Source organism: Mustela nivalis (assembly GCF_964662115.1).
Source record: "Mustela nivalis genome assembly, chromosome: 15".
Classification (NCBI taxonomy): domain Eukaryota; kingdom Metazoa; phylum Chordata; class Mammalia; order Carnivora; family Mustelidae; genus Mustela; species Mustela nivalis.
Genome location: NC_139034.1, coordinates 34,589,486 through 34,600,254, shown reverse-complemented (window position 1 = coordinate 34,600,254; position 10,769 = coordinate 34,589,486). Strand labels below are relative to the sequence as shown.

Genomic DNA, 10,769 nt, shown 5'->3' with positions numbered 1-10,769 from the left:
CCTCTAGGCATTTCCAATCAGACACACAGAGGATAGAAGGCCATGTCAAGATGAACACAGAGGTTGGGGTGATGTGGCTACTGTGACCACGAGCTCCAGGAACCACCAGAAGCTAAGAGAGAGTGGGAAACAAATTCTCCATCAGAGCCTTTGGGAAGAAGCAACCTGGCCCACACCTTAATTTCAGACTTTTAGCCTCCAGAACTGTGAGAAGGTACATTTCTGTTGTTTTAAGCCACCAACACCATGGTTATTTGTTATGGCATCCCCAGCAAACAAATATAGACTCTTGCCTAGAGAATGAGAAAGTGTCTGTTTAACGAGTACCAAGGGATGTGGATTTATTACGACTTCTAATGGATTTAATACAATTTCTTGAAAAAAATTTAATGATCACCAATTATGCACCAGTCCCTGTTCTCTGCTTTTAGTCCAGTGGAAGCCATAAACCAATAATCATGCTAGTGAATGCCTAATTATAAAGGAGATGAGGGCTCTGGAGGAAAGGAGCGGGTTTTACGAGCGAATGCAACCGAGGAATCCAGGCTCAGCTGAGGAGCGGGCGGAGTTCTGTGAGGACGTGACTGGGAACACACCGGACTCAGGCCTGGTAGGGCTCTGGCCCTCTGCTTCCCAGTCGCTTTGAGTGGGCACTGAGTGCTTTTCTGGACAAGGTGAACGCAACTTTCCGTGCTTTAAATGATGTTTTGTGAACTTCCTGATACCTCAGTGGCTTACTAAACATTCGAGCAAATTTTAGAAGTTTATTAAACAACAACAACAGCAAAAAAGATTTTTTCTTTTTTTCTGCAAGCCGTCTTACAACTTTTCATATGGCAATTTATACTGCGCAGCTCCCCCGAGTGACATGATAGGCCACATCCCCTAAATCATTGGACTCAGAATCCTTTCATCACAGAGCAGCTCATGAGATTAGTGTTCCATGGAACCCATTTTGAGGAACACTGCCTCAGGGCAACTGTTGAGTTCCACAAATGGTTGATTTTCACTTTTCTTCTCTCCTCTTTCTTCCGAGGTGCCTTTCAACAACCGCAGAAGATAGCTGAGCATCCCATCGCCCAGAGACCCTGTCCAGGACAGCTAGACCCCCAGGTTGGTCCTCACTGGAACACGAGGAGCTGTGGCCACAGCTGCAAATGAAGGGCATCTTCTAGAAGTGGTAAGTGTAAAAGGAAAAGCCTTTCTGACTGCTTGTTCCTCCACACACCCTTGACCATGAACTCTTGACTACTACACTTTTGAGTAGAACGTCCACAAAGGTGTTAGTAGAAATATGGGTAACAAGTAGGATCCAGGGACGGGACTGGACATTCCCTTCTCATAAGACAAACCAGACTCCAGGCAGGATGGTCTGCAACTGACACCTGTGTTCCGTGCCGTCTAAAATCTCCTAGCATTGTCCTGTTGTATCCTGGGAGATACAATTACAAGCACTGAAGTCAAAGAAGCAAAAAGCATTAAACAATTCCATAACCACAGCAGTAGATGCACACGATTATGTGTCCTGGATCCATTTCAGTTCCCCTGACAGCCTCTCAAATGTCCTCATTTCCATGCACATGCCGTCAGTGACTCATCACTCTTTCACACTAACACAGCGCAGGACTTCCTCATGCTGCGGTCCCTCCATTTGCAACTGGGACAAACAACAGCTTTATTGCTGTTGTGTGTTCAAGGCACCTGACCGTGAAGTGCTGTGGAGCCCTCATGGGTGTGTGTGTAGGTATTTAAATAGTGCTATGCAAAAGCAGCCTAGTCTAACAACAATACTAAACTACTAGGAACATCGGCCAATTAGGGGGTCCAGCTGAAGATGAGAGATCGTTGCAACTTTTTGCATTAAATTTGAGCAACACAGGCTTCCTCAGAGAGAATGTGTTGTTTGTTTAATGGTAGCTTGGCATTCGCAGGAAAGATGGGGACTGTAGGTTTGAATCTTGGATGGGCAGCTGATGGTTGCAAATAGCCAGGTGTCACTGGGCCACTCATTCTTCTGTAAAACAGAAATAAAGACACCTTCCTGGCAGGCTATTTGTCAAGAGTAAAGATAAACATGCAGAATCTTTGGAACATAACACTTTAATTATTTTAATTTTTTAAATTTAATTTAATTATTTTAATTATTTCAATTAACTTAAGGTAAATAAGCCACATGTGACTACTGGCTACCATATTGGACAAGGCAGCTAGGGCTGTTGTGCTAAGCCTGAGCTACACAGAGAAGGCTTCTGGGTCAGTCACTTTGTCTTTCCATGGACACTGTCCCCCAGACCCATCCCTTTCCCATACCAAGGCCCAGGCCCAAATAAACTCATTCAGGAATAATCATCAATTGTCCCCAGAACCTTCAAAGAGGGAACTGACCCTAGTGACAGTCAGAACCTACAGGCTATCCAAGGAGTTTGATAAGAACAGGGTCCAAAAGGGCCAGCCCACCAATGATCACTAGCACCCTTCTTGGGGCCTTACTTTTCCCCATCAATCCAGGACCTCCAGGTCACAACTTTGAATTCAAAGGCAAATTCCTCACTATTCAGCCATTATCACAGTTGGAAATTAATTAGCTTACCAGCTTCCTCCCTGGGTGCTAACAGGAGCAGATCCCAGGAATGAGAGACAGGCTCTGAGAGAGACAGAAAAAACAAGTGGCATTGCCTAGGACAGAAGCACAGATGAGAAGATTGGCACCTCGTCCAGGATTATTTTCTTTGACCAATACCAACTGTTAGAAAAAATGTTGAAATTAACCAGACTTCCAATATTTAAACACAGTGAGATTTCAAATCAAAACGTCCCACTCCTCCCGGAACCTTGGGCCCCCTTGTAATGCCCCGATTCACTAGCATCCGACCCCCAGACCACGGGCAGCTGTCCTGCTGAAGTGGGCCAGAAGCTGTCCAGTCCTCTGCAGTCCCCACCGCTGCATCCCCACCTACCCTCTCGACTCTCCGGCCTGACCCAGCCGGGATCTGCAGTCATTTGTGGTTGGGATCCCAAAGCAGGGCACAGGCCTGGGCAAGGAGCCTCTGTGAGGGGCTGGGAGAACACGACAAGACATCTTGGTATCTGGAGGCCCAGGGTGCCGTTGGGGAGAGGGTGGACAAAGGGCCCCCAGAGTGAGGGCAGGAGGGAATGAGGGCAGGTGGGAATAAGGAGCTGGAGCACACTTGATTGCAATGCCACCACCTCTACTCTCTGCCTCCCCCCTCACCTGGCATGATAGGTGCCAGACGCTTCTTAGTTTCTTTGGTTTCTTGGAACAGCTTGATCTCCAGCCCCCATAGCTTTTTTTCCTCTACTTTTTTATGGCACCTGGAACAATGCCAACCACACAGAAAGAACTCGAGAAACTTAAGTTGCTCCCAATAAAATGCACTCGATTCAGAATGCCTCCATCAGACCCCTGCCCCCGCCGCCACCTCACAGTTGTTGTTCCCAACTGTCATTCTCCCCACTGAGCACTTCTGTAGACTCAGTCCTGCTTAAGCTCACACTGAAGCTCTGTAGTCACTCCCCACCAAGCTGGGGTTCTTACCTCTGACCTCCACCTCCTGTGGCAGACCGACTCATGGACCAGCACAACACAGGGAGCCGGTCTCTCAACGTGGTCTGGAAGTGTCACTGGAAATTCGTAGCCAAGCTGTGACCCACTCCATGATTCTTTTTTTTTTTTTTTAGGTTTTATTTATTTATTTGACAGAGAGAAAGAAATCACAAATAGGCAGAGAGGCAGGCGGAGGTGGGGGAGAGGTGGGAAGCAAGCCCCCTGCTGAGCAGAGAGCCTGATGTGGGGCTCGATCCCAGGACCCTGAGACCATGACCTGAGCCGAATGCAGAGGCTTAACCCAGTGAGCTACCCAGGTGCCCCCCAACTCCATGATTCTAATGGTTTTCCTTGCCTTCCTTTTGTAGTTCGCCTGTTCCCTTGAGATTTTTCTCCAGATGGGAAGAGAGGAAGGAATCTGGGAAGGTCGCTGGACGTTAAGATCTTTGGAAACAGGAACTATGCATCTCCTTTTGTGTGTCCCTTGCTTCAGCAGAGTCTCTGGCACAGGCTAGAGTCTCTCCAAGTAAAGCTCTGAGGGAGGAAAAGTGTGAGTTGAAGGAGGAAGAACCCATAGACTGAAGAGAGGTTCAAGGATACAGGTTCAAACACTACTATACCTTTCTCTACCTACATTAAGTAATTTGCATAATCAGAGCTTCTCCTTCCTGATCTGTGAAAAACAAACAATAATATATACTTTGTTGTTGATTGCCGCAATCCTTAGGTACTCGGAATGTCACCTGGCAGCAAAAAACATATACGTTTTTAAGAGCATTAGCTCAGTGGTCCCGATCCTAGGACCTCGTTTTAAGGAACTAATTGAGCAGAAACAACACTGTTCTATGCATCAAAAACTTCATTTGGAATCACAGTCAATAATGGAATATTTAATATTTAATGTTATCTAGGGGAGTAATTGCCCCTGTATGGCATTAAAGCATGAGAGATAATTTTTCACTAATAAAAATAGATATATATGAAGATGATCTCAATACACAGAATCTGTCAGCCTCAATGCTACTATTCTTTTAAAAACCAAATCTGTTCATGTTGCTGTTCTACTTAAAATTATTCAATGGCCAAAAATCCAGGAGGTTGCTTGCTGAGTTCATGTTTATGCAATACAAGAAACTGCCAAGCCATTTCCCAAAGTGGATGTGCCTTCTGAGCTTCCCATCAGCAAGGTCTGAGAGTTCCAGTTTCTCTACCTCCTCGCCATATTTATCATGTTTGGTCTCTTTAATTTTAGGAATGCCAATAGGTGTTCACTGGTATCTTATTGTGGTTTGAATTCACATTTCTTGATGACCAAAGATGCTAAACATCTTCTCATGTTTAGCTTCAGTTATTTACCCAAGAGAAATAAAAACACATGTTTACAGAAAGATGTATGTACATGAATGATCGTAACAACTTTACAATAGTCCCAAACTGGAAACTTAGATATCCATCAATAGATAAATGAATACACAAATTGTGGTGGAGTCATACGGGGGACGACTACTACTCAGCAATAAAAAGGAATAACCTTCTGACCCACCCAGCAGCGTGGATGAACCACAGTGACGTTATACTGAGTAAAAGAAGCCAGATGTGAAGGAAAACATACTATAAATGTGAAATTGTTACATAGGCAGAGTTAATCTATTGTGACTACAAATAGATCCGTGGTTGCCTGGTGCTGGGATTGAAGGGGGTTGTTGACTGCAAAAAGGCACAAGGAAGTTTGGGGAGTGACAGAAATGTTCTGTCTTAACTGGGGCAGTGGTTACACAGGTATGTCTGCCCAAACTCATCAAACCGCACACTTAAAATAGGTGCATTTTACTGTATTTAAAATACCTCAATAAAGATTTATTAAGAAAAGAAATATTCCATCGTTCCTCACTATGTCAGACTAAAGTAAAAAATGCTACTGTTACACACAAGGTCCTTGATGATGAGCCTTGTCCATCCCTCTGACTTTGCTTCCAGCTAGAATCCCAGGCGTCTTGCTCCAGCGCTGAACTACCGGCTGCTTCCCAGCCGCCATATTTTTTTTCATGTCTCTCTAGCTTTCTAAGTGCTGCCCTACTTCCTCACCCCTTGCCTGCTTGTAAGTTGACCCATTCCTACTCATCTTTCAACATCAACCCAAGCTTGCTTGAACTTCTCTCCAAGACTGGACATAGAACCTCTCTGATACCATCTCACAGCCTCCCCCACACACCTCTAGTCCCCTGTTCTCCTTGTGGCACCATAGCTAGTATTTTTTCTGTCTCCTTTACTGAGCTCCAAGTGTCTCAAAGCCGGGTTCTGTCTTACTACATTCTTAAGCCCTAGCACAGAGCTTGGCCCGTGTGGCTGGTGAATGTTGAATGGATGAATGGGTGGATAAATGAATAAATGAACAAATGCCCGATCTGCCATCAGAAGGACCCCGTAAGGATCAAATAAAATAACAGATAAATCCCTGCACTCTGTTTTGGGGGCATTTGACTTGACCCCTTCATCGAGTTGAGTGGCTAAGACCATACGCCCTGAGAACTTCCACCAGGGTATTACCAGTAAAGAGAACTTTGCCAATTGCTATCCTGGCATCGGGGTGACAGATGTTCTGAGATGAGAGAAGCTCCTGAGATGCTCCTAGCTTGACTCTAGGAACTCCTGGAGTTGACAGTGGTGGCTGCATTCCCTCCATTGGGTAGCACCCCTCAAATACAGTTCTTCATTTCTGTAACATTTTCCACTATTTTATACAATATTTGTTCACTGATATATGTAACCTAATTATACTGGCCCTTCTAAAAACATCTGTTTCAGTTTAATGTACATGCTTTAATTCCAGAACATTCTGAGCAGTGTCACCATTACCGCCAAGCAGACACAAGGCAGCATTGCCCTCCTTCAGAAAGACCTCCTTGGCTATTTCCTTGATGATGTAGCATTGGTGCAGTTTCTTCGCATGATTGGGATCCATTTTCTTCACCTTCACTGGAGCTCCAACAAGAAACACCTGGAATCCTGCCAAACCCTCCTCCCTCTCATCACCTTGCTGCTTCAGCAACGTCCCTCAGTACCCAGTTCCATTCTGTCAACACTACCTCCAGCTTAAGGAAGACTGACAACCAACCTAGGTGTCGTTTTCTTGAATGAAGGGAACAGAGGCATTTTATATCCTGCCATCATTCCTTGACCTTCCACTTTTGTTTCACGTGTGCTTTCCTTTTGTTTTGGCCAGAATTCATTAGAGACCCATGTGGTCTCTCCTCTTGCACAACAGTCACTCATGGTCTTTTTTACCACCTGACCCTGAAGGTTAATCTGTCAAGGTAAGTGAAATCTCTCCACCAAGTCAGTGCTCGAAGGCAAGTAGGTGAACCTCTGAAAGGGAGAGTCCGGGAAGGCTGGTGAGAGGGAGAAGAGTGTCAAATGCAGAGCTGGGTTCCCCGATCCTTTTTTTCAAGTCACAAGGAAGGATTCCCTGGTTCATTTAGTTATTCATTCTTTCAACCTGGCTAGATGTCACAGAAGTGGCCTCGTCTCTAATATGGGCCCAGAGCTCTGGCTCTGTCAGGAATTCCAAAACTCCCCAATACTGCCCCTGCTTGCCCTGAAGAGGAATGTTCTGTGGACATTCAAATCCACCGAGAGCTTAAAGATGGTGCTTTTGGGAGCGGGCCAGGCGACAGAACGAACATTATCAACAATCTCTTCTCTGAAAAGATCTGAGCCATGGGAACAAACAACCTAAGTCTGTCATACCACAAGAGGAGGAAAGGGGGGGATTGGAATGTTTGCTTGTATTTTCCTAAAAAATCCAGTGAACCGTGAACCTAAACTTTACACCTGAGGCAAACTGGGAATTGCTATTTTAACAAAGCACAGCTTAGAAAACAACCTGCACACGTTTTGTGTCTTGGCCAGCCCCAGAGAGATTTCTGGCAGCGTTTTATGGGTGACTAATACTCAAGTTAAACTCAACACGGGTTTTCCAAACACAGCATCTCTGGGGGGCAAAGTGTGGACTTTTCACCTGTCTGCCATGGCTCTGCTTTGCCCCATGGGATCTGGGAAGAAGTTTTTTTTGGTGGAGGCATACGATGGCACTTTGAAGCTGCTTGTGAGTGTGATGGTTTGATCTAAGCTCTCTCTTCTGGTCGGTTGGTTCTCTCTAGTAGAGAAGGACTGGAGAGCGCATGTGCACCATGAGACCGGAAGTGCACTGGTTTATCCCATAAACATCTGTGGATCTCCTGCCTCCCCGAGGGGCCACTGGGGAATACCAAGATGACTAAGCCACAGTTGCATGACGGCAGATAGGAAAACAAATAATTAAAATAATGCAGCCAAGTGCTGAATAAGGTTTGTACCCAAGGGCCATGGGAACACAAAGGGAAAAATTAATTCTGTCAGAGGGAGTCAAGGAAGGTTGTAGAGAAGGTCACCTCTGAGCTGATCCTTAACAGAGGAGTTGGAATGTTCAGGTGAGAAAGGAGAAGGCAGGCCTTCCCCCCGGCAGAGGGGACAGCAGACATGAAGGCATGAGGCCTGAAAACCCCGTGACCAGTGTGGCGTGTCTGAGGTCCAGGGCAAGTGGGGGTAAGGGCAAGGGCATGGGGTTGATACACAGGTTGGGATCCGGTGTGTAGGCACGGGTGCCACACTAAAGGATCCAGACTGAATTCTTTGGGAGACACAGAAGATTTTCAGCGTGAGTGTGATTTATCAGATTTGGAGCAAAGACATCTCAGGCAGCTAGTAAAGGGGCACGTGGAGCAGGGAGGTCAGAGGCTTGTATGGTAGGCCAGCTAAGGGGAAATAAAAGCTAAAATAAGTTCATTGTGATAGAAATGGAGAGAGGAGCCAGGCATGTTGCCTTGGGAAAAATGAAGTCACGGCACTTGGTGGCTAATGAGATTTGGAGGGTGAGGCGGGAAGGGTGTCAAGGGGAATTTGGAGGTTTCCTACTTGGCCAACCGAGTCCATGATGGGGGGCGGGGGCGGTAACTGAGCTAGGAAACTGAACAAAAGAGGTGGAGAAATAGTCCCTGCTCATTCAGATGTTTAGTGTACAATAATAAGATACGGACCACGCCAGGTAAAGGTGGTTGCTTTCACAAAGACGCAATTTTTAAATCAGTTGCTATAAAATCAACACTTTCCTTTTATTGTGGGTGGTGTTAGACTCACATTCTTCAGGGTGACGAGTGAATACAGTGTTGCTGTCCTAGGCAGTGTTCCCCAGGGTGACTGGCAGTGAAGAGCAGACTAGTCATTCTCTGTCTTCCTCACCACCGGCATATTCGTTGAGCGCCCCAGGCATGGAGGTCAGTGGGGAGATTGCTGAACAGAGAGGTCAGGCCTTGGCAGGACTGCGTGGGATCCCTACGAGGAAATGGGGTGCTATTAGGTGTAGTATTTGCCCCCGGGGCAGATGGCAAGGGCAGGGTAGGGGAGAGGCCCTGCGGGAGCAGCCGTGGGACCTCAGAATGACCACTTCCTTCTCCCTTTGGTCAGAGCAGCTCCAGAAAATGGCGGCTGTGAGCCAGGAGGCTGATTGTCACTCAGCGTGATTGGCCACCCTGGGTGACCATGTGCCAGGCACAGCCTGGGCAACAAGTACGGAGCAGTCCCTGTCTCAGGAGGCTTCAGTCTGACATGGGCAATGTAAATGTCTATGCCCAATGAGCAGAACGCACGCAGAAGGCTGAAAACGGAGATTAGGAGAGGCTAAGGAGAGGCCCATCAATCAGAATCTTCCAGAAAAGACAGGCTTTCTGAAAGCCACGAACTGCTTCCCGCGTGAGGAGCAGGAATGGCGGGTGTTCCAGGGGTGAAGGGGCCAGGCTGGTGCAGACCCAAGAGAGGGGCGCCCCACCTTCCTGGTGGAAGGTGAGGCTGGAAGGGTGTGGGGCAGGAAGGTCCCTGAGGGCCTGGAGCAGGAGGCAGAGTGGCTAATCGGCAGCCATTCAGGGTTTTTGAACAGAGGTTCTCTTCTTGGGAGTGATCATTTCAACAGTCGTATCTGAGCTGTGAGGGCTGGGGAGAAAATAAGAGATGAGATCAATTAGGAGACAGCTGGAATACGAAGTAGGAATCTCACTTTTACTAAGGCAAGTGCTGAACTGAAACATTTTTACCTAATTGTATATGATCGGGATTATTGATCCCACTCTATAGTTTGGTGAAAGCAAAGCTCAAAGATTTAAGAAACAGGCCCCTGTAGGTGGCAAAGCTGATTCACAGCGGCGTCTTTTGGACTTCCAAGCCTGTTGTCCCCTCTGTCCTGTACTGGAGGCAGGTCCTGGCGTGAATGGAAAGGATGGTGATTTTCAGCCCTGGCTGAAAGTTAGAGTCACGTAGGGAGCTTTATGAAATCACGATGTCCAGGCTGCACCCCGGACCAATTAATCAGGTCCTCCAAGAGTGGACCCCAGACATCAGTATTTATGTGAAGTTCCCAGGTGCTTCCCGTGTGCCACTGACTTTGAGAACCACTGTTGCAACAGAAGTTGCAAAGGGAGTAATTGATCATGGTTGCTCGGAAGTGTAAACACTGAGAGAGGAGGAAGGAAGGAGGCGAAGGTAGGATTTTTTACTTGGATAAAGTCTGAACGAGAGGCTAATGGGGAAACAAGGAATTTATGCTTATAATCCTTAACTTTTTACTCTTATAGCGTGCTTCCGGTGGAAATGCCCAACCGATGTTTGTCTTCCGGGGTTTCCGAGGCGGGACCGAATCAAGCTCAACATGTCAGCACGATGGTGTGTGGGGCAAGCTCACCCCGACCTGGGAGAGCCAACTGAGACCTTTTCCAACATTTTGCAAACCAGTTATGAATGCAGCCACCATTAAAAATCAAATCATAAAACCTTACAATTAAATAATCTTAAAAACATAGTAGCTTCTCAAAACTCATCCCTTCCTAATGGCTTTACCACGCTTTACTTTTTTTTTTTTTTTTTTTAAATCTGTCTTCTTGGGGTTATTTACGTTTATTTCATCTGTGTGAAGAGAAAATCCTATAACAGTGTCGTAACGTGCATCTCTCCCGCGCTCCACATCGGTCATGTGGACAGCTTGAACTTGGCCATGAAGAGGAGTATGTACATGGTAAAAATTGGCAAAAACTGTAAATTAGGACTGCCTCCATAAGAGCCAGTTGTTAAACATCTCCCAGCCATCAGGACCTGAAACCATGTGATGGTCTCTGCAGAA

At 46.5% G+C, this 10,769-nt stretch overlaps 1 long non-coding RNA gene across 1 annotated transcript; it reads left to right on the top strand.

The window, feature by feature from the left end:
- The first annotated feature begins 965 nt into the window (after window positions 1-965).
- On the top strand, window positions 966-10,447 carry LOC309848736. Its single transcript, XR_014303249.1, has 3 exons — window positions 966-1,180; window positions 6,396-6,879; window positions 10,228-10,447. It is a non-coding gene; the product is annotated as an uncharacterized lncRNA (long non-coding RNA).
- The last annotated feature ends 322 nt before the right edge of the window (window positions 10,448-10,769 follow it).